Source organism: Lissotriton helveticus, chromosome 2_1 (assembly GCF_964261635.1).
Source record: "Lissotriton helveticus chromosome 2_1, aLisHel1.1, whole genome shotgun sequence".
Classification (NCBI taxonomy): Eukaryota; Metazoa; Chordata; class Amphibia; order Caudata; family Salamandridae; genus Lissotriton; species Lissotriton helveticus.
Window position 1 is genome coordinate 933848816 of NC_136059.1, and position 26206 is coordinate 933875021.

Here is a 26206-nt window from a genome sequence, read left to right on the forward strand (position 1 = left end):
CCAGCACAGCATCAGTGCGGCACCACCTCAACATCATCGCAGCACCACCTCAGCATCACCACAGCACACTCTCAGCAGCAGCACAACACCACCTTTGCATCAATGTACCACCATCAGCGTAGCCCCAACTCAGCAGCTATTCAGCATCTAAGCAGCACCACCTCAAAATCAGTGCAGCCTCACCTGAGCACAGCACCAAGTCAGCACCACTAAACACCACCTGAACACCAGCTCAGCACCACCTGAGAACTAGCACAGCACAACCACCTCAGCATGACTCAGCACCAGCACTGCATCAATCAACACCACCACAGAATCATTCAGCACCTCTTTCTCATCAGTGCACCACCATAAATGCAGCACCAACTCAGCATCAGCACAGCAGCACCTCAGCACCAGCACAGCCCCTCCTCAACATCAGCACAGGACAACTCAGCAACAGCACAGCATCACTCAGCACCACCTCAGCACCAGCGTAGCATCTATCAACACTACCACAGCACCAACTAACCACAACACCACCTCCGCATCAGTGCATCACCTTGAGTGCAGAACCAAGTCTGCACCAGCGAAGCCCCACCACAGCATCAGCACAGCACAACCTCAGCAGGAACTCAGCAGGACTTCAGCATTATTGCAGCACCACCTAAGTACCTGTGCACCATCAGCACAGCACCATCTCAGCATCAGCACAGCAGCACCACAGCACAACCCCCCCTCAGCAGCAACCCAGCACCACAGCACCGCACCACCTCAGCATCAGTGCAGCATCAACCCACACACAACACCAAGTCAACATCACTTAGCATCAACTAATCACCAGCACAGCACCACCTGAGCACTACAAAAGCATCACTCAGCACCACCTCTGCATCACTCAGCACCATCTCAGTATCCCCTCAGCACCATTTCCGCACAAGCACGCCACCACCTCAGCACCACCTCAGTACCAGTGCAGCACCACCTCAACACCAGCACAGCATCAGTGCGGCACCACCTCAGCATCACCACAGCACCACCTCAGCATGACCACAGCACACCCTCAGCATCAGCACAGTATCATTTCAGCATCAGCACAGCACCACCTTTGCATCAGTGCACCACCACCAGCGCAGCCCCAACTCAGCAGCAATTCAGCGCCTAAGCAGCATCACCTCACCATCAGCGCAGCCTCACCTGAGCACAGCACAAACTCAGCAACACTAAACACCACCTGAACACCAGCTCAGCACCACCTGAGCACTAGCACAGCACCACCACCTCAGCATGACTCCGCACCAGCACAGCATTAATCAGCACCACCACAGAATCATTCAGCACCACTTTCTCATCAGTGCACCACCATGAGTGCAGCACCAACTCAGCACCAGCACAGCAGCACCTCAGCACCAGCACAGCACCACCTCAACATCAGCACAGCAGCACCTCGGGATCAGCACAGCACCATCTTCACATCGGCAGTGCACCACCATCACAGCAGTCCGACTGTAACCCCAACTTCGCACCAGAGCAACCTCACCTCGGCAGCAATTCAACACATGTGCAGCAGTACTTCAGCATCAGTGCAGCACCACCTCAGCATCAGCACAGCATCATGTCATCACATCACAGCTCAACATCACTTAGCACCAGCTGAACACCAACTCAGCACCACCTGAGCACCAACACAGTACTGCCACCTCAGCACCACCCCAGCATCACTCAGCACAGCATCACTTAGCACCAACTCAGTACCAGCACAGCATCTTCTCAGCATCACTCCACCTCAGCATCAGCACAGCACCACCTCTGCATCAGTGCACCACCACCAACTCAGCACCAGTGCAGCCCCACCACAGCATCAGCGAAGCACCACGTCAGCACCGGTGCAGCCGCACATAGGCACCGGTGCAGCCCCACATCAGCACCAGCACAGCCCCACCTCATCAGCAACTCAGCACCAATGTAGCACCACTTCAGCATCAGAGCAGCACCACCTCAGTACAGCACCAGCTCAGCATCACTCAGCACCGCCAGAGCATCAGTGCAGCACCACTGCATCAGCATGACTCAGCACCACCTCAGCATCACTCCACACCACCTCAGAATCACTCAGCACCACCTCAGTATCACTCAACATCACCTGAGTACCACCACAGCACCACCTCAGCACAGCACCATCTCAGCATCAGCACAGCACCACCTCCTCATCAGTGCTCCATCACCAGTAAAGCACCAACTCAGCATCAGCACAGCAGCACCTCAGCACCAGTGCAGCACCATTTCAGCACCAGTGCAGCACTACCTCAACATCAGCACAGCACCATCTCAGCATCAGCACCACCTCTGCATCAGTGCACCACCATCAATGCAGCTCCACCTCACCTCCAGCACAGCCCCACCTCATCACCAGTACAGCACCACACCTTCAGCATGACTCAGCAACACAGCATCACTTAGCACCACCTCAGTATCACTCAGCCTCACCAGAACATCATCTTCACACCAGCACTCCACCACCCCAGCCCCACCTCTGCATCACTCAGCACCACCTGAGTATCATTCAGCATCACCTGAGCATCACCTCCACACCAGCACACCACCACCTCCGCAGCACCTCAGCATCACTCACCACCACCTCAATCTGCAGTCCAAATCTGGCATCTGTTGATTCTCCCCTAGTGTCCGTCCCCTGCCTGTGTTGTAATTCAGGTACTATATTCCAACACTCGCCCTCCCATTGTTTATGCCACCATAACAAACAAAAATAGCTATAACAAACACACACTAGAGCAGGCAGGAAGAAGTTGCCAGCACTGCAAGAACAACAAAACTAGAAGACATGTTTTATGTTAATTCATTTGTAATAGGGTCATTCAGTTGTACATAATGACTTCTTGGTTATATATAAGTTAACAAAAATGCGTATAACACTTTTTTATTATAAGTTCTCAGCATGCTGAACAGCAGCCACACTTCTCTACAACATACCTTAAAGACAATGCATAGCAAATACCTCTGGCTAAACACTTAAAACGTCCCAAAGGCGAGGCCTATTGGCTATGCCAATGCTTGGTTTTTTTGTAGTCTCATATACTGTGAATTCGGCCCAGGCCACTGGAGCACTTAACATGAGCACCAATTACATCACACAAGGTCAGATTCTCGGCTTTCTGACCACTGTGCCTGGAGCCTATATGTCATAAGAAACAGGCTCTGACACATCTATGTGGCCACTCTCTTATTGTATTTCGTTGTTATGTTATTGGAGACTGTTGTTGAAGGCTTATTAGTACTGCGCTTGAATAATGATTTTCCTTCTTCTTAGGAGTCTTCAGCCCATGATACTAGTACCAAAAGCAGTATTAGAATTCACTGGTTTAGTGCTGCCATGACTTTCTGTGACGGTTTCGGCAACAGTGGGGCAATTTGCTGAATGTATCAAGTGCGCCATCTACTGCCGAAAAGAAAGCACTCCAATAAAGGAAAAAAATAGGATAACTAAGACATATATAATAATATCTGAGGCAAATAATGAGTTTTTGAATAGAGAGAGGTACCACTCAACAAGAAAGGGATCAGATTAAGGTCGGAGAGTGAAAAGTAGGAAGGGGACAAGCAGAGAGGTGGGAACCTAGGTGTGACAGAGAGAAGCTGTGGGGGCAGAGGAAACGAAGGGAAGGAAAGTTGAGGGAACTCCTCCCCGTGTTCTTGTGTTTTGTTGCTGCTGTCTTCTGCTGTTGTCCTGGAATCTGCTCTGAGCTCTCTATTGATGTTTGCTCTGCTGTTAGTGGTTCTTGGGTTCTCTTCCATCTCCTGGCAAATGTATCCGATAACTCTGTAGCATTAGTGTGAAATATGTCAGCATTGAACAAGCTGATCAATGATTTATGGAAACACTGGCCCACAACGTTTCAAAAAAAGAGAGATTGGTTGAAAAATCTAAAAAAATATTAAGTCAGAGACCTAGCTTCCAAGTAAGAGGTTAAAAGTCTCTATCAATGTATTACCCCAAATGCATGAACTAATGTATCCTCCAAAACAGCGGAGCTGCTGTTTTATTCACTCCGCGTATGCCAGCAAGGGACATTTTAGAACTTTGGCTGCAGAAATATCCATTGAGAAGAGCCCTAATGGGTTTGAAAGGCTTTACCTAAACTTAGCTATGACGGTGACTTTAAAATGATTCAAGGATGACATAGACTAATTGTTAAATATTTTATAAGTATTATGCAGTCATTTTCACAATGACAATACATTGGTACGTGCACATACTCTTTTCAATAATATTTCGTTATTCTTACATTCAAACACTACTATATTACGTTAGTTGGTCCTTGTTTTGCTGTGCAATTACTAAGCTGTCACTGGTTTTCTGTTCAAAAAAGGTGTTACCATTTTATGAAAAAGTGATGTAATGATTTCGCATCCCAATTTTGAGTACTCGGAGATTGGTATTTTCTGCCTCATGTTTAGTGTAATAAATGAAGGATGCAGAGTCCACTTGATAAGTTAAGATCCTTTATTGCAGGTTCCTTCCAGGTTAGACAGACAGGTTAAGTTGTAAGGGAAACCCCACCAGGAGCTCGCTGTTGGCAGCTCAGCCTCAGATGACCAACTGCCACAGTAAGTAATAGAAAGGCACAGTGAGCTAGAGGGACACCCTGGCATTCTATGATGTCATATACATCATGGTACAGTCTAGCCAGAGAAGAACAGTGAAGAGGACATTTACTACACATCCTCTCCCTTTATGGAGTAATAGCAGAAAAAAGGAATAATCAGCTACAATACCTTAAATGCTCTAATCAGCAGGGAAGTACACAAATAGGAAGAACCAAAAGAAGTAGTGTACAACAAGTGATGACTTTAGTATGAGGTATCGTTAGCAGAGAAAAGAACAAATAATCAACATTATGACATTATATGCCACATCCCCCTCCCTTAACAAAAGAGTAAGGTTTTGAAACAAAACCAAGACTGATAGTTAAGTTACTTGCTGGCACTCATAAGTAGACTGTGAGAGACAGATTGGGTTAGAACTCTCTTAAGGTAACACTAGAGAGTATATCCCTTTGATAAAAATTCACCAAAGAGAAAAAAAAACCACTACCCTTGATGAAGGTATGCCGATACTAAATGTATGATAAAAGCACAACTAAAATCTTACCTAAATGAAGCCCTGGCCAGTAGCTACAAGAAGGTAGACTCAGACAAAAACATAGGGGTCCATTAGGATGTCGGGCGGTGGCACTACCGCAACGATGGCGGGGCGGAGAAACAGCTTTTTCCGCCCGCTAGCAGTGGAATTCACGTCCGCCACATTAGGATATGTAAACACAGGTCATTTCCCGTCCGCCGCGGAGCGCCGCGCTCCGCCATCAAGGTGCGCCCGCCACCGCGCCGGCTGCAGCCAATCGAGACCCTCCGCCTCGGCCGATGACGTCCGCCCCGCTCGACAAATTAGGATGGGCCAAACAAGCTGACGCACCGCACCGGAGACACCGCACAGCTCTAGCAGGCGGAAAGTCTACAGCGGAGCACGCACGCCGAGACCCGACATGAACCCCATGGACCCAGCCCTCCACATGCATCCGGTCATGTACCTGCTGCAACACTATCGCCAGATGGGCCGCCGCGGACGCCACCGCAGGTACGTCACTACACATATACACCACACAACACACATGCCGACACAGGTCCCAAGCACCACACTGGCATCCTGCTGGGGGGCACAACACATCCACATGGGCACCCACACATCACCCACCTCAGAACAAGGCACCCCACGGCATCCGGAACACACAACGTCGGCCAACCTGCAGCAACGTCACGGTCACGGACACGTCACCGCCGCGGTCAACACATGCGCACTATGCAGAAGGCAGGGCAACACCAAGGCATGGACACTATCCAAACATCACAGCAACACACCACCCCGACCAACACTGCACACCACCCGAAGTAGTCACAGGCCAGGTGCCTATCCCGTGCACCCCCTTGCACATCAACAAGCACTGTAACAACAAGCACAATACACACACACTGCGACACACAACCAGGGACAAAGGCACAGCAGGATTGCCTGACAACGGACACACAACACCAGTGCACTCCCCACAGCCCACACAATTGTATACAAACATCCACACAGGGCAAGACAAAACATACAACAGGCATACAACTCCTGCCTGACACATGTGTGTCTCACACCATACAGGGGCACACATACATACACTACAAACTAACACCCTTCACACTGCACACCTCTGCCACACACATGCCATGTAAGCCATGCCACCAGGACCAAGGGCCAACACAAGACGACCATACACATACACGCCAGGGCACACAGAAAGGGAAACACACACCTCATCACATCATAAACATCGACTACACCACAGCACAGCTGCACACCCTGTGCTGCCAGTGTCCCCCAAGGTGACCTGTGAACAGTGTATGCAGCAATAGCAATTCACCCACACGAAAACTGCATGGCCTGCCAAATAACCATCACAGAGTACAACATCAGCAGGGCCACAATGGACTGAAGAACCTGTCCCCCTGTCTAAAAATCATATGGCCACATAGAACCTTGCAATGGTGATGTACAAAATAGACCATGGAACTCAGTCAAACAAGAAAATGACTTTAATCAGTAAGGAGACAGAGAAAACACACCATAATGTACTGTATTTATTCACATATTGCACAGATGTAGCTACACAACATAAGTAGACACCAGCAAGTCTCAAAATGATGTGCAAATGCCATAGACTATGCACTGGTGAATCACAATCGGGAAGTGCAAAGTCCTTGGCAGGGCAGGGTACAGCACATCAGAGCAACAGGCCCAGAGTCCTTGGCAGGGGAGAGCACATCAGAGCAACAGGCCCAGAGTCCTTGGCAGGGGAGAGCACATCAGAGCAACAGGCCCAGAGTCCTTGGCAGGGGAGAGCACATCAGAGCAACAGGCCCAGAGTCCTTGGCAGGGCAGGGGAGAGCACATCAGAGCAACAGGCCCAGTGTCCTTGGCAGGGCAGGGGAGAGCACATCAGAGCAACAGGCCCAGAGTCCTTGGCAGGGTACAGCACATCAGAGCAACAGGCCCAGTGTCCTTGGCAGGGGAGAGCACATCCGAGCAACAGGCCCAGTGTCCTTGGCAGGGCAGGGGAGAGCACATCAGAGCAACAGGCCCAGAGTCCTTGGCAGGGTACAGCACATCAGAGCAACAGGCCCAGTGTCCTTGGCAGGGGAGAGCACATCAGAGCAACAGGCCCAGTGTCCTTGGCAGGGCAGGGGAGAGCACATCAGAGCAACAGGCCAAGAGTCCTTGGCAGGGCAGGGTACAGCACATCAGAGCAACAGGCCCAGTGTCCTTGGCAGGGCAGGGGAGAGAACATCAGAGCAACAGGCCCAGAGTCCTTGGCAGGGTACAGCACATCAGAGCAACAGGCCCAGTGTCCTTGGCAGGGCAGGGGAGAGCACATCAGAGCAACAGGCCCAGAGTCCTTGGCAGGGGAGAGCACATCAGAGCAACAGGCCCAGGAACACAACCACATCGCTAACAATGGTGTACTGTAGCACACCTATGTGTGGCACAGGCGTCTGAGGGTGTTGACAACTCACTCCTGGCTGTCATGTGGAGTGGAACCTGGCTGTGTGTCAGGGACTGCAGGTCGACTTGACTGGTGTGACAGAGGGACATGTGATGTGGATATAACAGAGGGCCTGCAAGGTGGAGGGCTGTGCGGACCAGGTGGCACCGTGGCACGTGGAGGTGGAGTAATGCACGCCCTTGACACAGTGTGGGTGGGAGAGGTAGGAGGGGTGCCCTTCCACTTCTTTGGAATATGAATTTGCTTCCCTGTCATGGGGTTGATGGGAAGTGGCGTTGACACCACCTGCACACCCCCCAACTGTTCCACTTCAGGGGCAGACACTGCCACTCCCTCTGGAGAAGTGCTTGATCCTGCAGTACGCTTGTGCTGGCTACGCCTCCGGACCACTTTAGCCTCTCTGGAAGGTGTACCCCCCACAGTGACCACCTTCCCACTTACCCCAGGGGTGGTGTCTACACTGCCCTCCTGTCCCTTCTTGCCAAGGATGGCCACTACACTGCCCTCCTGTCCCTTCTTGCCAGGGATGGCCACTACACTGCCCTCCTGTCCCTTCTTGCCAGGGATGGCCACTACACTGCCCTCCTGTCCCTTCTTGCCAGGGATGGCCACTACACTGCCCTCCTGTCCCTTCTTGCCAGGGATGGCCACTACACTGCCCTCCTGTCCCTTCTTGCCAGGGATGGCCACTACACTGCCCTTCTTTGCCACAATGACTGGGTTGGTCACGACAGGGGTCTCCACTGCCACAATGACTGGGCTGGTCACGACAGGGGTCTCCACTGCCACAATGACTGGGCTGGTCACGACAGGGGTCTCCACTGCCACAATGACTGGGCTGGTCACAACAGGGCTTCCCTCCACCTGCCTCGATGTACTTTGTTCTGGGGTTGATGTGGTAGGTGGGTGTGTCCCTGTGTTCTCCCCAGGTGTAGTCATGACATCCCACACATCCTCTGTGGGCATAGCAGAGTCAATATCTGGTGATGGCTCAGCAGCATGTGAGCCTGATGTCTGACACAATGCTCTTCTGGCCTTGCTCTTCTGTGACTTCACCTTGTCTGTGCATATTGGGGGGTCCCTGCCCTTCTTTGGGGATGGAGTCTGTGGACGGGATTGTTTGCTTTGGGTCTGAGCTGTGCTCCTAGTGTTGTAACGTTTACTTGATGTATGTCCCAAGTGCTCACTGTCATCTGATGTGGCCACTGACTGGGTGGACGTCACAGGCACCTGAGCTGCAAAGGGGGCATGTTGGAGGGCTGACGTCACTGTACCTGACAATGACAGGAGTGTACGATGTAGGCCACCCACGTCAGAGTGTATGCCCTCCATGAATGCCAGAACCTGCCCTATTTTGTAATCGTGGGCACTGAAGGCATTCAGCAGGGCGGTCTGGCCCACGCAAAGTTGCCGCAGGAGCTCTACGCACTCTGCACTGAGGGCAGCAGGGGGGACAGGTGCAGGTGCTGCGGTGCCATGTGTGAATGTCACACGTCCCCTCTTAGTGACACGGATACGGCCAGCCCCAGAGGAAGTGGATGGGAGGGTGGGCAGTGGCCGTTGGTAGTCAGATGCAGCAGCAGAGTCCCCATCCCCTGTGGCTGCTAACAGGGACTCATCCCCCCTGCCATCAGATGAAGTGGTACTCTGTGTCTCAGCCACAGATTCCTCATGCATACTCCTGTCACCCTCATCAGCGCTGGTGTGGTCAGTGTCACTTTGCTCCGTCTCACCCTGCTCTGCTGCCGCTGTCGTGCTGGTCTCGCCACCACTTTCAGGATCATGTTCCGCCGTGGTGTCTTCCGAATCTGCATTAGCGACAGAAACATGGTTGTATAAGTGTCATTGTCTGGTCACACGATATCAGAGCAATGCAGCACATGAGAGGCCTAGAGCTACATGGTAACCACCACACCCTCAAATCATTGTGCAGCTACACACCAGTTACACCACAACTGTGCCTGTCATGCGGACAAACAGGCAGGAGTGGACCAATGTCGATGACACACAGCACTACACCCTGCCCATGGATGGTGTTCCCCCAGCCCACATGGACCTGCCCCATGGACATGATGTAGCCACAACTAACATCACCACTTACAGAGCCTAAAGGGATCCAGAGGGGAATACACACACCTGTTTTGTCTACACATGCCACATTGTCAAATAGGCCATTACAATCACCATGTGCCAATGTGGGTTCACATTGTTGTCAGATGTGTGGGCCACTACCATGCAGGTGCATGCAAAGTAGACTGACATGGTGTAACACTCATTAAGTGGACACAGCTGTACAGCATAATAGGGACTACACCCACCATCACAAAGAAGAGTGACCATGTGGACAACAAAATATATGTCAAGGACAGAAAACTGCAGCCAGGAGCTGCAGAGTAAGGCCATGGTGGGCCAATGCCTCATACAGACACACATCACAGTTGCCACTCACATCACATATCACAGCATGGCAGCACAGGCACATCACATGTGTCACCACAGACACAGGCACTCTACACATGCATCCACTCCCAGACAAACTATCCCTCCCCGGATACTCACCATCTCTGTCTTGCTGCTGAAGCCCCTTCAGACGTGCATCCAGGTCTGGATAGGTCACTTCCAGTATGCGTGCCATCAGCGGAGTCATGGTGCGGCGTGCCACACGCTCTGTGCGTGGTACCATCCCTAAGTTCATCTCTGCCACTTGCTTAGCCAGCCGGCTGATGTCGTCCCACCTCTTGTGACAGTGTGTGTGTCGTCTGTTTGATACCCCCAGGGCTCGCACCTTTGCTGCTATGGCCCTCCAGACAGCCTTACGTTGGTGTACTTTGAGCTGCAGGTATGAGAGTAAAGAAGGACTAATGAACATTTACACATTGTCATATGTCAGCATCTATCAGTACAGCAGCCAGACACTGAATCTGGATGCACAGTGACCTCCCTCCCTCCAGAACTGGGGGTACCCTCACAAGGCCACTCTGCATGGCATAAACATTAGTGAATGCATGCACACATTGAGCTTCGTAGTCTCCATGATTATCACACTGAAGAATGATGATTCAACACAAATGCATCGACAGCACTGTGTAAATCATAAATTGTACAGGGCATTGATGTGGCATATCCACTAATCAGTGTGCAGCAACTGTAGCATGTAAGTTGGCTGATGGACAAACTTTGGAAGGGCAGCCACTGAACCTACTCTGTGGGGCACACTGACTATGACTACAGGGGCACCCTGAAATTACATCACAAGCGGACACTGTCCAACCAGCTACAAGGCAAACAACCGTTGGTCATGTCTGCCCCAAAAAGTAGCACATCCCACTCACACATACAAGTATAGGCCTAGGACAGAGTCATAATGCAAAACACACACTCCCACCACCTGCAAACATCTTGTCTGTCAGTGTTTGTCTGCACCACACATCCAAAATAACATACAGCTGCATCATGAATACACGTCTGACACCACCCTGCCCTACTGCTCCCTACATGGTGACTTACCACAACATTGGGGCCACCAAACAGCCGTGGGTACTGTGCCAGCACCTCGTTCACAAGGACATCCAGCTCCTCACTCGTGAATGGACTGGCACGGATCTTATCTGTTCTTGACATCCCTGTGGATATGGCAGACCTGTGGCGGAAGTGAGTTGTGAGGTGTCCCAGGCAGCAGGCTCTGTGAGCAGCAGGAGAGGGTCTCAGGCAGCAGCAGGAGAGGGTCCCAGGCAGCAGGCTCTGTGAGCAGCAGGAGAGGGTCCCAGGCAGCAGGCTCTGTGAGCAGCAGGAGAGGGTCTCAGGCAGCAGCAGGAGAGGGTCCCAGGCAGCAGGCTCTGTGAGCAGCAGGAGAGGGTCTCAGGCAGCAGGCTCTGTGAGCAGCAGGAGAGGGTCTCAGGCAGCAGGCTCTGTGAGCAGCAGGAGAGGGTCTCAGGCAGCAGCAGGAGAGGGTCCCAGGCAGCAGGCTCTGTGAGCAGCAGGAGAGGGTCTCAGGCAGCAGGCTCTGTGAGCAGCAGGAGAGGGTCTCAGGCAGCAGGCTCTGTGAGCAGCAGGAGAGGGTCTCAGGCAGCAGCAGGAGAGGGTCCCAGGCAGCAGGCTCTGTGAGCAGCAGGAGAGGGTCTCAGGCAGCAGCAGGAGAGGGTCCCAGGCAGCAGGCTCTGTGAGCAGCAGGAGAGGGTCTCAGGCAGCAGGCTCTGTGAGCAGCAGGAGAGGGTCCCAGGCAGCAGGCTCTGTGAGCAGCAGGAGAGGGTCTCAGGCAGCAGGCTCTGTGAGCAGCAGGAGAGGGTCTCAGGCAGCAGGCTCTGTGAGCAGCAGGAGAGGGTCCCAGGCAGCAGGCTCTGTGAGCAGCAGGAGAGGGTCCCAGGCAGCAGGCTCTGTGAGCAGCAGGAGAGGGTCTCAGGCAGCAGGCTCTGTGAGCAGCAGGAGAGGGTCTCAGGCAGCAGCAGGAGAGGGTCCCAGGCAGCAGGCTCTGTGAGCAGCAGGAGAGGGTCTCAGGCAGCAGCAGGAGAGGGTCCCAGGCAGCAGGCTCTGTGAGCAGCAGGAGAGGGTCTCAGGCAGCAGCAGGAGAGGGTCCCAGGCAGCAGGCTCTGTGAGCAGCAGGAGAGGGTCTCAGGCAGCAGGCTCTGTGAGCAGCAGGAGAGGGTCTCAGGCAGCAGGCTCTGTGAGCAGCAGGAGAGGGTCCCAGGCAGCAGCAGGAGAGGGTCCCAGGCAGCAGGCTCTGTGAGCAGCAGGAGAGGGTCCCAGGCAGCAGGCTCTGTGAGCAGCAGGAGAGGGTCTCAGGCAGCAGCAGGAGAGGGTCCCAGGCAGCAGGCTCTGTGAGCAGCAGGAGAGGGTCTCAGGCAGCAGGCTCTGTGAGCAGCAGGAGAGGGTCTCAGGCAGCAGCAGGAGAGGGTCCCAGGCAGCAGGCTCTGTGAGCAGCAGGAGAGGGTCTCAGGCAGCAGCAGGAGAGGGTCCCAGGCAGCAGGCTCTGTGAGCAGCAGGAGAGGGTCTCAGGCAGCAGCAGGAGAGGGTCCCAGGCAGCAGGCTCTGTGAGCAGCAGGAGAGGGTCTCAGGCAGCAGGCTCTGTGAGCAGCAGGAGAGGGTCTCAGGCAGCAGCAGGAGAGGGTCCCAGGCAGCAGGCTCTGTGAGCAGCAGGAGAGGGTCTCAGGCAGCAGGTTCTGTGAGCAGTGGGAATGTGTGGCTCACTCCCACAGATTTATAGGCCCATGGGGTCGTTAGGAAGCTGATAAGGTGCTACAATTGGTTGTCTGGGTCAGCCTTATTCAAAAGCATCCAATGACCGGCTCCGCGGCGGCGGCGCGCCACTTCCGCATTTTTCAAATCTGCATCATGCCACATTGAACACCCATGCCATTGGCTGTATGCAATGCACCATGGCGGTGACGCACCGCGGGTGTCCGGGGTGCGCTACCGCGATGGTGCATCATTCAAAAGCATCCAATGACCGGCTCCGCGGCGGCGGCGCGCCGCTTCCGCATTTTTCAAATCTGCATCATGCCACATTGAACACCCATGCCATTGGCTGTATGCAATGCACCATGGCGGTGACGCACCGCGGGTGTCCGGGGTGCGCTACCGCGATGGTGCATCATTCAAAAGCATCCAATGACCGGCTCCGCGGTGGCGGCGCGCCGCTTCCGCATTTTTCAAATCTGCATCATGCCACATTGAACACCCATGCCATTGGCTGTATGCAATGCACCATGGCGGTGACGCACCGCGGGTGTCCGGGGTGCGCTACCGCGATGGTGCATCATTCAAAAGCATCCAATGACCGGCTCCGCGGCGGCGGCGCGCCGCTTCCGCATTTTTCAAATCTGCATCATGCCACATTGAACACCCATGCCATTGGCTGTATGCAATGCTCCACGGCGGTGAGGCTCCGCTGGGGTCCGGCGGTAGGTACCGCGACTGATGCGGCGGAGCCTAGCCAGCGGCATGGACACCAGTCCATGTGCCAATGGCTACCTTGGCTGGGTAGATGGTGGTGCTGGGGTCACACCGCTGGGGACCGGCGGTAGGTACCGCGACTGATGCGGCGGAGCCTAGCCAGCGGCATGGACACCAGTCCATGTGCCAATGGCTACCTTGGCTGGGTAGATGGTGGTGCTGGGGTCACACCGCTGGGGTCCGGCGGTAGGTACCGCGACTGATGCGGCGGAGCCTAGCCAGCGGCATGGACACCAGTCCATGTGCCAATGGCTACCTTGGCTGGGTAGATGGTGGTGCTGGGGTCACACCGCTGGGGACCGGCGGTAGGTTCTGGCATTTTCGTACACATTGCTGTGTATGTCAATCATGGACAATGTATAAGTGCCATGCAGCTACATGGTGTAGGGCACATCATTGTACACACGATGCCACAGAGCCATTGCATCCACAGGAGGACGCACGTTCAGTCTGAGCCACTTTAGCATGTGTTTGTGCCATTTTAGTAAGGCTTTTGATGGGTGATGATTGCCAGACGTCAGGTGCTCTACATAGATGTAGTGAGGTTTAATGTGTTGTTGGTCAGTGCAGACCTTGACCGGGCTGGGGGCACTGCATTGTATCGTACCTGACTTGTGCATTCAGAACTGATCATGCACACAACCAGAAGTGTCCCTGCTATTGTGATCATTGTGTTGATGAATGCTTCCACAATGTACATGATGCATTGAGGTCTGGCAGGTACGGCAGATGGGTATGACAGACATGTTAACCCCTTTAGTGCTTCTGTCGGCCAATGGCCGTCAGAAGCACTACCTCCCTGGTGCTGCGCACGTCCATTGGACGTCACCAGGGAGGGTTGTAATTAATTATTTCCTGCCTCGCACCTGTTTTTTTTTTTATCATTTCTTTCCGTGGGGGAGACGTGGAAGGCTTTTAGCTTCATCGCCCGCCCCCCCTCCCGCCCATCTGTGACGTCAGCGCGCCACGAGGCGCTCTGACGTCACTGAGTTCCCCACCGGAGCCGAGGACAGCAGCAGGTAAGGCCGCGCTCGACTCCGAGGGGGAGATCTTTGTGAAAACAGCCTCCCCAGCTTTCAGGGAGGCCTCGTTTGAAAGGGGAGAATCTCCCCTTTCAAACGAGGCCTTCCTGAGAGGGTTTCCTGGCCGTGGATCGCAGCAGCGCTGCGATACACGGCCAGGAAACCCCACTAGACACCAGGGATGTCTTTGGGGGGGTCGGCCTTTGTGGTGACGGGTCGTCCCCCCCCCTGGGGGCACATTTTTTAATTATTTGTCTTTGCTTTCCCTGGGGGGGTGCGATCGACCCCCCAAAATGTTGATAATACGCAGTAAATAAAAAAAAAAAATGGCGGCGATATTTACAGGGGGTCGGTCCTTTTGATCAGTGGCCGACCCCCTCTGGGGGACATTTATTTTTTGTATGTATATTTATGAAGCCCAGACTTTACCCAAAGGTCTCTGAGCGCCTGACATTACATTACATGAGGCAAACGTGCCAATTGTGAGCAAACAAATACAAGAGGTAGCACACAGTACATTGCAGGAGGAAAAGGTGATGTGTGTGCAGGTTACAGAAGCATACAAAGTACAAGTTGAGTATCTGCCATTGCAGTGTTATACCTGTAACTCAAGATCAAACGTTACGTAGGCAATGGTGGCACTTGTGCAAGTATCAAAAGCAATCAAAATGTAAGATTTGAAAAAAAATGACGTGTGCATGTTACAAAAGTCAAGAGCGCTTCGCAATAGGATCAGTACTGATACATGATGTGAAAATTGTAACTGATCAATTTACAAAACATTAGGGTACATGAGGCATAAGTGACAATTGTGAGCAAACACATGCAAGAGGTAGCAAACAGTTTATTACAGGATGGAAAAGGTGATATGTGTGCAGGTTACAGAAGCATACAAAGTACAAGTAGAGGTATAATACTGCAATAAATGGCAGATTTTCAAACACAAGATCAAACGTTACGTAGGCCATGGTGGCACTTGTGTAAGTATCTAAAGCAAACAAAATGTAAGAGTAGAAAACTGTGTAATAGAAAAGTGACGTGTGCATGTTACAAAAGAGTACCAAAGACAAGTAGAAGGATAATCCTGCAATAAATGGCAGACACTCAAACCACAAGAATACACAGGAGGCACTTACATAGTCATGGAGAATAGAATTTTCTATAATGCAAGGGGTTCCTTCAGATAAAAGAGAGGGCGTGAATTGAATTTGGAAGTGTCTTTGAAGGAGGAGAATTTTGAGGTCAGATTTGAGTGCCTGGGAGGAGGTGGTGGTCTGGCGCTGAGGCGGAAGTGACTTCCCGATTCTCAATTTTTTTTGAAAGTAAATGAAAAATGGTACTGATATTGACAGGGGGTTGGTCCTTCTGATCAGTGGCCGACCCCCTGTGGGGGACTGCAATCAAGTATGGGGGCATACTTGATCATTTATGTGCCTGGATTTAACTGGGGGCGAGATCGCCCTTCAAATATTGAAAGAAAAATGTAATGAAAAATGGTAGTGATATTGGCAGGGGGTTGGTCCTTCTGCTCAGTGGCTGACCCCCTGTGGGGGCAATGCTGAAAATCTATATATATATCGGAAAATATTGGAATTTCTGTTGGGTTCACCATTGGCTTCCAGGAGAGCCATAGGCATGCACATAGCAAAGTGCATATGTGAAGAGGTTAGTGGGTTACTGCTTTTGTGCCCTTTTGTTTTTCGTGCTTTCCCAGTATAAGGACTCAAACTATATTGCCTACCATTATAGATGGCATGTTACTGCTAGACTACATCATGTCCTGTATGATGTAGCATTTCCTATAAAGTGATGTGCAAATGTCTCTGTGCAATGTGTGTGTTGTAAAGTGCTCTGACACGGTACACTGGTGTGAGTGTTATTATAAAAGTGAAAGAATCTGAGACACAGTTGTTATTGAAATTTGAGGGGCACTATGGAGCTTGTGAGGGAATCCATGGCAGAGGTGGTCATTGGTGGGCTTCCTTTGAGTTATAATATAGCTTGATTTTCATTTGGAATAGTAAAGCGGTGATATTGCAACAAAACACTGGTCCACCTGGAAGGGCGCCTTTTCTTGTAATTATTTATGTGGATATATATATATATAGGTATATATAAATTCAGAAACACAAAGGATGCTGCACTCCAGAGATTGGTTTCTGCGTTGTTTTATTTTCACCACAACAGGTGGTGGTGAAAATAAAGCAACTATGAAACCTGTAGTGCGGCATCCTTTGTGTTTCAGAATTTCAATCTTGGGTAAGGTTTCTACCCGTTGCTGCCTGCACCAGGTATTGAGCATGCTGACATTTTGAATTGTTATATTTATATATATATATATTTACTGAGATATTTCTTAGTGCTGAAGATCTGTATTATGTAGTCAGGTAGGTGGATTAGTAAAGCCACACAGTAGAAACACTTTGTAACAGATTAAGTGTATGTGAGAGAGGGGCTATGGAGAGATGAGGGGCACGTTTGCAAGAATGGTAGTGGGCGCATCAAAGGTGGTCATAATGTGCAATTGTAAAGCACACGTTCCTCCGTAGGCATCTTGGTGCCAAAATGATGGTCGCACTGGCTCCCACCAGCGCTAAAAGGCTGCGATGATGGGTATGTGGCAAGGTAAAGTAATACTGCGTTTTTGTTTCTTTCTTTCTTAGTCTTTTTGGAGAGCGTACTGATTTTGCAAAGGTAAGGTGACTTCGTCATTATTGATTGAAACACTTTACTCTCGCACACACCCACTTACACTTTAAAACCAACAATCTATCTGCCTTCTACATAGGTTAGTGTTTTAAAAGGATAGTTTAGGCACTAAAAGAGATGGCCCATCGTTGGATGAATGCCACCCAGGCCCTAAATCTGGTTCTGGAGTCCAGCTCTGAGGCAGGATCAGAGACTGAAACAGCAGATACTGAAACAGCATCTGAGGGAGAGGACAACGGAGCCGAATCTGGGAGTGAATTTTCAGTCGGCGCAGTTCAATCCGATGACTCATCGTCCAGCGATTCTGAAGGAGACGATGTCAGTGGTGCTGTCCCTTTGCCAGCACAGTCTGTGCAGCAGGACACCCGTAACCGGTTACCTCAACCCAGAGTGCAGGCACGTGCGGCTGCACGCACAGACGGTGTGCTGTCTTGGCAGCCTCCCAATTTAGTTCAGCCCCAAATTCCGCCTTTCACTGGCGATGCTGGATGTAAAGTTGATACTGCAAATTTTTTGCCAATCGACTACTTCCTTCTCTTTTTTGGGGTTGACTTTCTAGACAAAATTGTGGAGCAAACAAATTTGCGTGCCGAACAATTTCTGAGGGAGCAAGGAGGCACTCTAGGGCCTCATTCTAGGGTGCGCAAGTGGACTCCCACTTCTGTGGAGGAGTTGAAGATATTTTTAGGCCTCACGCTTAAAATGGGGATAGTGCATAAACCAACCTTGGTATCCTACTGGTCTACTCGCACGGTTTGGTTAACCCCCATCTTCGCTGCATACATGAGCAGAGATCGTTTTTTGCTTTTGCAGCGCATGCTGCATTTCAATGACAATTCTGCTGCATTGCCCCGGAACCATCCAGACCATGACAGGTTGTTCAAAATTCGGCCTGTTGTGGATCATTTGTCTGCCAGGTTTCCAGAGGTTTGTACTCCTGGAAAGAATATAGCCATCGATGAGTCCTTGATCTTGTATAAAGGGCGGCTGCTGTTTAGGCAGTACATTCCGAGCAAACGTGCTCGCTATGGCATCAAGCTGTACATGCTGTGTGAGAGCACGACTGGCTATGTGTATAGCTTGAGAGTGTATACAGGGAAGGACACATCTCTTAACCCTGTAGGTTGCCCTCCTATGCTAGGGGTCACAGGAAAGATCGTATGGGAGCTTGTCCAGCCACTCCTTCACAAAGGTTATAACCTTTATGTGGACAATTTCTATACAGGAGTAGAGCTGTTCAGTGAGCTCTACAAAGCTGGCACCGTGGCTTGCGGTACAGTTCGTTGTCACCGCAAAGGATTTCCGCAGGAGCTTGTTTGCAAGAAGCTCCAGAAATGCCAGAGCCTTGCGTTGCGTTCCAAAGAACTGCTCGCAGTCAAGTTCTCAGATAGGCGTGACGTGTATCTGCTCACTACAATTCATGATGAGAGCACTTCCCCTGTCACGGTTTGGGGTCAAATGGCCGAAGTCCACAAGCCCACCTGTATACTTGATTACAACAAGTACATGGGCGGAGTGGACAAGAACGACCAGGTTCTTCAGCCATACAATGCGAGTCGTAAAACTCGCACTTGGTATAAGAAACTGTTTACGCACCTGATGCAGATGTCAACATACAATGCGTATGTTGTTTATCGTCAGACCACCGCAGGAATTCTCATGTCTTTCCTTGACTTTCAGTTGTCCGTGATTGAAAGTCTTACTGCAACAGAAGCAGAGGCCTCTACTTCATGTGTTCTGGAGGACGTGGCAAGGCTGCAGGAGCGACACTTTGCCGATAAACTTCCTGCAACAGCCAAAAAGGAGCGACCATGTCGTCGTTGTAAAGTGTGCTCAATGCAGGGAAAAAGGCAGGAGAGTCGTGTTTACTGTCCTCAGTGCCCAAGTACGCCCAGCTTATGTTTTCCTACTTGCTTTATGTTGTATCACACTAAAGCAAAATACTGGGAAATTGACTGAGGTGGAGCTGACAATAGGTTAACCGTTCAGTTGGTGTGAATGGATACCTACTGTCTGTGGGCCACACCTTTATCTGTTTTCAAAACTTGGTAGTTGTTCTGTTCGCCAATTGACAAGTGCATTATAGTTCCCATGCTGCTCATACTGGTGGACAGAACATATGCCACGTTGTCATGGAGTTTCCCATTCCACCGTTCATCGTAGTTTATGATGTTCTCTTTAGGAAGTTTTTGAAAATTCCAGCATGTTTGTCTTAGTTTCAAAGGTAGATATGCTTGCTCAGCTCGAGATATGGCCTTGCGGCATACTCGGGCACCCCCCAACTTGCATCCACACACTGGAAGGAGTTGGATAGAGCATTGTGAGAGCATTGATTGCTCGTGGCAGAAATGATCACTCAAGCTTCAAGTTGCTAGTGATTGAAGGCATTAGTATAGAGGTTCTTAACAATTTGATAGGGTTAGTGTGGACTCTGAGGACAGACACACAAACGGGTTAGAACACCTTACGGTATGTATGCTTTCCAATGGATATTGCAACGGTAGAAGGCAGATAGTAAAGGTAGTATAGATACACGTTCTGTCTTTTTTCTTCCCCATGGATTGAAATCCATTGCTGCCACATTCACACTGAATTTCCTGTAGCACTTATGGGTCAATGCTGCTTGCCATGTTCATCCTCCGTTAGAACTTAGTAGATGGTCAGTTTGCTGTATGATAAGTGCATTACAGTCACTGCACATAACGGTTTATTGCACATATGCTACGTTGTCACGGACTACCCTTGGTTCACATTACTCCGTTCATAGTTTATATCGTTATTTTTTGAACATTTCCAGCATGTTTGTCTTAGTTTCAAAGGTAGATATGCTTGCTCAGCTCGAGATATGGCCTTGCGGAATACTCGAGCACCCCCCAACTTGCAACCACACACTGGAAGGAGTTGGATTTAGCATAGTGAGTGCACTAACGGTGCATGAAAGACATGTCTTCCTGAGCCTCATGTGGCTGTCATGGAAGCCATTAGTATAGGTTCACTGGGCATGCGTTTGGTAACGTTCTGGAAGGTGGGGGTAGAGACTTGACAGGTTGGTAAAAAGTCATTATGTCTTGTGGCATATGACTTATGATATGTTTTGAACATTTTCAGCATGTTTGCCTTAGTTTCAAAGGTAGATATGCTTGCTCAGCTCGAGATATGTCCTTGCGGAATACTCGAGCACCCCCCAACTTGCATCCACAAACTGGAAGGAGTTGGATTTAGCATAGTGAGTGCACTAAAGGTGCATGAAAGTCATGTCTTCCTGAGCCTTGTGTGGCTGTCATGAAAGCCATTACTATCGGTTCACTGGGCATGTGTTTGGGAACATTTCTGTAGAAGGACGTTGAGACTTAACAGGTTTGTAAAATACAGTCAAAGTCATTATGTCTTGTGGCATATGAATGTGATGGGCCCTTGCATGGCGGCAGTATTTTTCTGTGAGTGCAAGTGAAATGGTTGTTTGGGCCCGTGGCTGGCGGTATGGAAGTCTTGTGTGTGGTGTGTGAATGGCGTGTGAATGGACCATAAAGTGGTTGGTGCCGTGACGTGGCTTTATGGCTCCCCTTCAGAAGGCTTGGCTTTAATATTTTAATATTTTACGTATTTGTCCTTTGAAGCCATCGTTTCTGGAGGTGCTAAAACCAATCTGTGTAAGTGGTGGATTTGCTTTATCAAATTAGTGTTAGATTTATATTTGTGTTGGTTTAATGGTCTTTTGTGAGTTTTTTTTTTTTTTGTTAAAATGGGTAGCAGGGGACTTTCCGCCCCACCTCAATCCTCACATAGGCAAACTTTTACATTTTTGAGTAGTAGGAAAACCATTGTCAAAACCACCAGCTTTTGCAAGAGGGGTTACCTGGGTTTTTGGCCCCGTGCTAGACGGCCATCTAGGGAAACCTAGCAAACCCACACATTTCTGAAAAGTAGACACCCGGGGGCTTCCAAGGAGGTATGGCTTACGTGGATCCTCCAACGTTCCTTTACCCAGAATCCCTTGCAAACCTCATTTTTTGCATGCAAAAAATCAGTTTTTTCACACGTTTTAGTGTGGGAAAGCGTGGCATCACTGGGCTCACACAAATTACCTCCCACCCAGCGTTCCCCCAGGTCTCCCGATAAAAACGGTACCTCACTTGCGTGGGTAGACATAGTGGCTGCAACAGGAAACGGTTCAAATCGTACGGTGGTGAATTTACATTACCTTATTGCAAACCTACCTTGATTTTGGGGGGGGGCATCTGAATTTGTGGCCCGGGGCTCGGTGGTATTCTTTGCAAAGTAGCAAACCCAAACAGTTCTGAAAACTAGACACCCGGGGGAGTCCAGGGAGGTATGGCATGCATGGGTCCCCCAATGTTTTCCTACCCAGAACTCCCTGCAAACCTTAAAATTAGGTAAAAATTGCACTTTTCCAAACTTTTTGGCGTGGGATCGCCGTGCCGGCAAAAAAGTCGTACCACCCTGCATTCCCCTTGTTCTCCCGAGTAAAAGGATACCTCACTTGTGTGGGTGCCCCAAAGCAGAACACGCCAAAAATGAATTTTGAAAAAAGTAGTTTTTACTCATATTCACGTTTTACAAATTAAGCACCCCAGCCTAAGTCACATGCCTTTGGCCCACCGACACAAGTGAGGTATCATTTTACTCGGGAGAACAAGGGAAACGCTGGGTGGTAGGACATTTGTTCCGGCAGCGAGATCCCACCCAAAAAAGTATGGAAAAGTGGGTTTTTTGACCAAAATTTCAGGTTTGCAGGGGTTTCTGGGTAGGAAAACATTGGGGGACCCACGCATGCCATACCACCCTGGACTCCCCCGGGTGTCTAGTTCTCAGAACTGTTTGGGTTTGGTAGTTTCCAAAGATGCCTGCCAAGCCCCGGGCCAAAAGCTCAGGTGACCCCCTCAAAAAATAAGATTATTTGGCTAAAGGTAATGTTTTCGTCTCCACAGTATGAATTGGGCCTTTTCCTAAAGCAGCCGCTATGCCTACCCACGCAAGTGAGGTACCATTTTTATCGGGAGACCTTGGGGAACGCTGGGTGGGAGGTAATTTGTGTGAGCCCAGTGATGCCACGCTTTCCCACACTAAAACGTGTGAAAAAACTGATTTTTTGCATGCAAAAAATGAGGTTTGCAAGGGATTCTGGGTAAAGGAACGTTGGAGGATCCACGCAAGCCATACCTCCTTAGAAGCCCCCGGGTGTCTACTTTTCAGAAATGTGTGGGATTGGTAGGTTTTCCTAGATGGCTGTCTCGCACGGGGCCAAAAACCCAGGTAACCCCTCTTGCAAAACCTGGTGGACTTAAGATTTTCACCATTGTTACATTCACCAGCTTTTGCAAGAGGGGTTACCTGGGTTTCTGGCCCCGTGCGAGACAGCCATCTATGGAAACCTACCAAACCCACACATTTCTGAAAAGTAGACACCCGGGGGCTTCCAAGGAGGTATGGCTTGCGTGGATCCGCCAACGTTTCTTTACCCAGAATCCCTTGCAAACCTCAATTTTAGCAGAAAAAAATCAATTTTTTCACACGTTCTAGTCTGGGAAAGCGTGGCATCACTGGGCTCACACAAATTACCTCCCACCCAGCGTTCCCCCAGGTCTCCCGATAAAAACGGTACCTCACTTGCGTGGGTAGACATAGTGGCTGCAACAGGAAACGGTTCAAATCGTACGGTGGTGAATTTACATTACCTTATTGCAAACCTACCTTGATTTTGGGGGGGGGCATCTGAATTTGTGGCCCGGGGCTCGGTGGTATTCTTTGCAAAGTAGCAAACCCAAACAGTTCTGAAAACTAGACACCCGGGGGAGTCCAGGGAGGTATGGCATGCATGGGTCCCCCAATGTTTTCCTACCCAGAACTCCCTGCAAACCTTAAAATTAGGTAAAAATTGCACTTTTCCAAACTTTTTGGCGTGGGATCGCCGTGCCGGCAAAAAAGTCGTACCACCCTGCATTCCCCTTGTTCTCCCGAGTAAAAGGATACCTCACTTGTGTGGGTGCCCCAAAGCAGAACACGCCAAAAATGAATTTTGAAAAAAGTAGTTTTTACTCATATTCACGTTTTACAAATTAAGCACCCCAGCCTAAGTCACATGCCTTTGGCCCACCGACACAAGTGAGGTATCATTTTACTCGGGAGAACAAGGGAAACGCTGGGTGGTAGGACATTTGTTCCGGCAGCGAGATCCCACCCCAAAAAGTATGGAAAAGTGGGTTTTTTGACCAAAATTTCAGGTTTGCAGGGGTTTCTGGGTAGGAAAACATTGGGGGACCCACGCATGCCATACCACCCTGGACTCCCCCGGGTGTCTAGTTCTCAGAACTGTTTGGGTTTGGTAGTTTCCAAAGATGCCTGCCAAGCCCCGGGCCAAAAGCTCAGGTGACCCCCTCAAAAAATAAGATTATTTGGCTAAAGGTAATGTTTTCGTCTCCACAGTATGAATTGGGCCTTTTCCTAAAGCAGCCGCTATGCCTACCCACGCAAGTGAGGTACCATTTTTATCGGGAGACCTTGGGGAACGCTGGGTGGGAGGTAATTTGTGTGAGCCCAGTGATGCCACGCTTTCCCACACTAAAACGTGTGAAAAAACTGATTTTTTGCATGCAAAAAATGAGGTTTGCAAGGGATTCTGGGTAAAGGAACGTTGGAGGATCCACGCAAGCCATACCTCCTTAGAAGCCCCCGGGTGTCTACTTTTCAGAAATGTGTGGGATTGGTAGGTTTCCCTAGATGGCTGTCTCGCACGGGGCCAAAAACCCAGGTAACCCCTCTTGCAAAACCTGGTGGACTTAAGATTTTCACCATTGTTACATTCACCAGCTTTTGCAAGAGGGGTTACCTGGGTTTCTGGCCCCGTGCGAGACAGCCATCTATGGAAACCTACCAAACCCACACATTTCTGAAAAGTAGACACCCGGGGGCTTCCAAGGAGGTATGGCTTGCGTGGATCCGCCAACGTTTCTTTACCCAGAATCCCTTGCAAACCTCAATTTTAGCAGAAAAAAATCAATTTTTTCACACGTTCTAGTCTGGGAAAGCGTGGCATCACTGGGCTCACACAAATTACCTCCCACCCAGCGTTCCCCCAGGTCTCCCGATAAAAACGGTACCTCACTTGCGTGGGTAGGCATAGCGGCTGCTTTAGGAAAAGGCCCAATTCATACTGTGGAGACGAAAACATTACCTTTAGCCAAATAATCTTATTTTTTGAGGGGGTCACCTGAGCTTTTGGCCCGGGGCTTGGCAGGCATCTTTGGAAACTACCAAACCCAAACAGTTCTGAGAACTAGACACCCGGGGGAGTCCAGGGTGGTATGGCATGCGTGGGTCCCCCAATGTTTTCCTACCCAGAAACCCCTGCAAACCTGAAATTTTGGTCAAAAAACCCACTTTTCCATACTTTTTTGGGTGGGATCTCGCTGCCGGAACAAATGTCCTACCACCCAGCGTTTCCCTTGTTCTCCCGAGTAAAATGATACCCCACTTGTGTCGGTGGGCCAAAGGCATGTGACTTAGGCTGGGGTGCTTAATTTGTAAAACGTGAATATGAGTAAAAACTACTTTTTTCAAAATTCATTTTTGGCGTGTTCTGCTTTGGGGCACCCACACAAGTGAGGTATCCTTTTACTCGGGAGAACAAGGGGAATGCAGGGTGGTACGACTTTTTTGCCGGCACGGCGATCCCACGCCAAAAAGTTTGGAAAAGTGCAATTTTTACCTAATTTTAAGGTTTGCAGGGAGTTCTGGGTAGGAAAACATTGGGGGACCCATGCATGCCATACCTCCCTGGACTCCCCCGGGTGTCTAGTTTTCAGAACTGTTTGGGTTTGCTACTTTGCAAAGAATACCACCGAGCCCCGGGCCACAAATTCAGATGCCCCCCCCCAAAATCAAGGTAGGTTTGCAATAAGGTAATGTAAATTCACCACCGTACGATTTGAACCGTTTCCTGTTGCAGCCACTATGTCTACCCACGCAAGTGAGGTACCGTTTTTATCGGGAGACCTGGGGGAACGCTGGGTGGGAGGTAATTTGTGTGAGCCCAGTGATGCCACGCTTTCCCAGACTAGAACGTGTGAAAAAATTGATTTTTTTCTGCTAAAATTGAGGTTTGCAAGGGATTCTGGGTAAAGAAACGTTGGCGGATCCACACAAGCCATACCTCCTTGGAAGCCCCCGGGTGTCTACTTTTCAGAAATGTGTGGGTTTGGTAGGTTTCCATAGATGGCTGTCTCGCACGGGGCCAGAAACCCAGGTAACCCCTCTTGCAAAAGCTGGTGAATGTAACAATGGTGAAAATCTTAAGTCCACCAGGTTTTGCAAGAGGGGTTACCTGGGTTTTTGGCCCCGTGCGAGACAGCCATCTAGGGAAACCTACCAATCCCACACATTTCTGAAAAGTAGACACCCGGGGGCTTCTAAGGAGGTATGGCTTGCGTGGATCCTCCAACGTTCCTTTACCCAGAATCCCTTGCAAACCTCATTTTTTGCATGCAAAAAATCAGTTTTTTCACACGTTTTAGTGTGGGAAAGCGTGGCATCACTGGGCTCACACAAATTACCTCCCACCCAGCGTTCCCCAAGGTCTCCCGATAAAAATGGTACCTCACTTGCGTGGGTAGGCATAGCGGCTGCTTTAGGAAAAGGCCCAATTCATACTGTGGAGACGAAAACATTACCTTTAGCCAAATAATCTTATTTTTTGAGGGGGTCACCTGAGCTTTTGGCCCGGGGCTTGGCAGGCATCTTTGGAAACTACCAAACCCAAACAGTTCTGAGAACTAGACACCCGGGGGAGTCCAGGGTGGTATGGCATGCGTGGGTCCCCCAATGTTTTCCTACCCAGAAACCCCTGCAAACCTGAAATTTTGGTCAAAAAACCCACTTTTCCATACTTTTTTGGGTGGGATCTCGCTGCCG